This window comes from Rutidosis leptorrhynchoides, chromosome 6 (genome assembly GCF_046630445.1).
Source record: "Rutidosis leptorrhynchoides isolate AG116_Rl617_1_P2 chromosome 6, CSIRO_AGI_Rlap_v1, whole genome shotgun sequence".
Classification (NCBI taxonomy): Eukaryota; Viridiplantae; Streptophyta; class Magnoliopsida; order Asterales; family Asteraceae; genus Rutidosis; species Rutidosis leptorrhynchoides.
The window spans coordinates 122,218,253-122,223,092 of NC_092338.1; positions in this window are offsets into that span (position 1 = coordinate 122,218,253).

The window sequence follows — 4,840 nt, forward strand, 5'->3', positions numbered from 1 at the left end:
AAACCCTTGACTGCATTAACGCATAAAGGGAAGAAATTTGAATGGAAGGATGAACAAGAGAAGGCGTTTCAGTTATTGAAGAAAAAGCTAACTACGGCACCTATATTGTCATTGCCTGAAGGGAATGATGATTTTGTGATTTATTGTGACGCATCAAAGCAAGGTCTCGGTTGTGTATTAATGCAACGAACGAAGGTGATTGCTTATACGTCTAGACAATTGAAGATTCACGAGCAAAATTATACAACTCACGATTTGGAATTGGGTGCTTTTGCTTTTGCATTAAAGACTTGGAGGCATTATTTATATGGGGTCAAAAGTATTATATATACCGACCACAAAATTCTCCAACATATATTTAATCAGAAGCAACTGAATATGAGACAATGCATGTGGATTGAACTGTTGAATGACTATGATTTTGAGATTCGATACCACCCGGGGAAGGCGAATGTGGTAGCCGACGCTTTGAGTAGAAAGGACAGAGAACCTATATGGGTAAAAGCTATGAATATAATTATTCATACTAACCTTACTACTCAAATAAAGGAGGCACAACAGGGGTTGTAAAAGAAGGAAAGCTGAAGAATGAGATACTCAAAGGATCAGAGAAACATCTTAATATTCGGGAAGACGGAACCCGATATAGGGCTGATAGAATTTGGGTACCAAGGTTTGGAGATATGAGAGAAATGGTACTTAAAGAAGCACATAAAACCAGATATTCAATACATCCCGGAGCGGGGAAGATGTATAAAGATCTTAAGAAACACTTTTGGTGGCCGGGTATGAAAGCCGATATTGCTAAGTATGTAGGAGAATGTTTGACGTGTTCTAATGTTAAAGCTGAACATCAGAAACCATCAGGTCTACTACAACAACCTGAAATCCCGGAATCGAAATGGGAAAATATTACCATGGATTTCATTACTAAATTGCCAAGGACTGCAAGTGGTTATGATACTATTTGGGTAATAGTTGATCGTCTCACCAAGTCAGCACACTTCCTGCCAATGAGAAAAGATGATAAAATGGAGAATTTGGCGCGATTGTATTTGAAGGAGGTTGTCTCCAGACATGGAATACCCGTCTCTATTATCTCTGATAGGGATGGTAGATTTGTTTCAAGGTTCTGGCAGACGTTGCAACAAGCATTGGAGACTCGTCTAGACATGAGTACTGCCTATCATCCACAAACTGATGGGCAGAGTGAAAGAACGATACAAACACTTGAAGACATGCTAAGAGCATGTGTTATTGATTTCGGAAACAGTTGGGATCGACACCTACCGTTAGCAAAATTTTCCTACAACAACAGTTATCATTCTGGTATTGAGATGGCGCCGTTTGAGGCACTTTATGGTAGAAAGTGCAGGTCTCCAATTTGTTGGAATGAAGTGGGGGATAAACAGATTACGGGTCCGGAGATAATACAAGAAACTACCGAGAAAATCATCCAAATTCAACAACGATTGAAAACCGCCCAGAGTCGACAAAAGAGCTACGCGGACAGTAAAAGAAAAGATATAGAGTTTGAAATTGGAGAAATGGTCATGCTTAAGGTTTCACCTTGGAAAGGCGTTGTTCGATTTGGTAAACGGGAGAAACTAAATCCAAGGTACATTGGACCATTCAAGATTATAGATCGTGTCGGACCAGTAGCTTACCAACTGGAGCTACCTTAACAACTCGTGGCTGTACATAACACTTTCCACATCTCGAATTTGAAGAAATGTTTTGCTAAAGAAGATCTCACTATTCCGTTGGACGAAATCCAAATCAATGAAAAACTTCAATTCATTGAAGAACCCGTCGAAATAATGGATCGTGAGGTTAAGAGACTTAAGCAAAACAAGATACCGATTGTTAAGGTTCGATGGAATGCTCGTAGAGGACCCGAGTTTACCTGGGAGCGTGAAGATCAGATGAAGAAGAAATACCCGCATCTATTTCCAGAAGATTCGTCAACACCTTCAACAGCTTAAAATTTCGGGACGAAATTTATTTAACGGGTAGGTACTGTAGTGACCCGAACTTTTCCATGTTTATATATATTAATTGAGATTGATATTTACATGACTAAATGTTTCCAACGTGTTAAGCAATCAAACTTGTTAAGACTTGATTAAATGAAATAAGTTTCATATAGACAATTGATCACCCAAGTTGACCGGCGATTCATGAACGTTACAAAATTGTAAAAACTACATGTTGTGGTATATATAGACATATATATATATATGGTTGACATAAGATTATGATGAGTAAGTATCTCACTAAATATATTAACAATGTGTGATATACATAAGAAATGAGATTACTAAGTTAAGAAACTCGAAATGATATATATAACGATTATCGTTATGATAACGTCTACTAAATACATATGTATCATATTAAGATATTGATACACTATATTTAACATGATAAAATGATATTTAAATATATCATTAAGTGTGTTAACAATGAACTACATATGTAAAAACAAGACTACTAACTCAAGAATTACGAAACGAGACTTATATTTAACGATTATCGTTGTAACGATATTTTAATGTATATATCATATTAAAAGATATTCATACATAATAATATCATGATAATATAATAATTTAACATCTCATTTGATATAATAAACATTGGGTTAATAACATTAATTGAGATCGTTAACTTAAAGGTTTCAAAACAACACTTACATGTAACGACTAACGAAGACTTAACGACTCCATTAGAATGTATATACATATTGTGTTTTGATATGTATTCTTACACTTTTGAAAGACTTCAAGACACATATCAAAGTACTTCTACTTAACAAAAATGCTTACAATTACATCCTCATTCAGTTTCATCAACAATTCTACTCGTATGCACCCGTATTCGTACTCGTACAATACACAGCTTTTAGAGGTATGTATTATTGGTATATACACTCCAATGATCAGCTCTTAGCAGCCCATGTGAGTCACCTAACATATGTGGGAACCATCATTTGGCAACTAGCATGAAATATCTCATAAAATTACAAAAATATTAGTAATCATTCATGACTTATTTACATGAAAACAAAATTACATATCCTTTATATCTAATCCATATACCAACGACCAAAAACACCTACAAACACTTTCATTCTTCAATTTTATTCATCTAATTGATCTCTCTCAAGTTTCATCTTCAAGTTCTAAGTGTTCTTCATAAATTCCATAAGTATAGTTTCATAAAAATCAAGAATACTACCAAGTTTGCAAGTTTACTTCCAAGCTTTCTAATCCATTCCAAGTAATCATCTAAAATCAAGGAACCTTTATTATTTACAGTAGGTTATCTTTCTAATTCAAGGTAATATTCATATTCAAACTTTGATTCAATTTCTACAACTATAACAATCTTATTTCAAGTGAAAATCTTACTTGAACTGTTTTCGTGTCATGATTCTGCTTCAAGAACTTTCAAGCCATCCAAGGATCCTTTGAAGCTAGATCCATTTTTCTCATTTCCAGTAGTTTTATCCAGAAAACTTGAGGTAGTAATGATGTTCATAACATCATTCGATTCATACATATAAAGCTATCTTATTCGAAGGTTTAAACTTGTAATCACTAGAACATAGTTTAGTTAATTCTAAACTTGTTCGCAAACAAAAGTTAATCCTTCTAACTTGACTTTTAAAATCAACTAAACACATGTTCTATATCTATATTATATGCTAACTTAATGATTTAAAACCTGGAAACACGATGAACACCATAAAATCGGATATACGCCGTCGTAGTGAAACCGGGGGCTGTTTTGGTTTGGATAATTAAAAACTATGATAAACTTTGATTTAAAATTTGTTCTTCTAGGAAATGATTTTTCATATGAACATGAAACTATATCCAAAAATCTTGGTTAAAATCAAAGTGAAAGTATGTTTTTCAAAATGGTCATCAAGATGTCGTTCTTTCGACGGAAATGACTACCTCTTTAGTAATTGACATGTAACTTAAATTTCTGACAATAAACCTATACTTTTTCTGTTTGGATTCTTAAATTAGAGTTCAATATGAAACCATAGCAATTTGATTCACTCAAAACGGATTTAAAATGAAGAAGTTATGGGTAAAACAAGATTGGATATTTTTGATCTTTTTAGCTACGGGAACTGTTTAACAAATCTATACAAATCATATCCTAGCTAACTTATATTGTATTATACATGTATTCTAATATATTATGTAATCTTGGGATACCATAGACACGTATGCAAATGTTTTGACATATCATATCGACCCGTGTATATATATTATTTGGAACAACCATAGACACTCTATATGCAGTAATGTTGGAGTTAGCTATACAGGGTTGAGGTTGATTCCAAAAATATATATACTTTGAGTTGTGATCTAGCCTGAGACGTGTATACGCTGGGTCGTGGATTGATTCAAGATAATATATATCGATTTATTTTCGTACATCTAACTGTGGACAACTAGTTGTAGGTTACTAACGAGGACAGCTGACTTAATACACTCAAATCTTTAAAACATAATAAAAATGGTTGTAATTATATTTTGATCATACTTTGATATATATATGTACATATTTGTATAGGTTCGTGAATTGATCCGTGGCCAAATTCTATTTCCGAGGAAGGAAATATCTGTGAAAGTGAGTTATAGTCCCACTTTTAAAATCTAATATTTTTGGGATGAGAATACATGTAGGTTTTATAAATGATTTACAAAATAGACACAAGTACATGAAACTACATTCTATGGTTGAATTATCGAAATCGAATATGCCCCTTTTTATTAAGTCTGGTAATCTAAGAATTAGGGAACAGACACCCAAATTG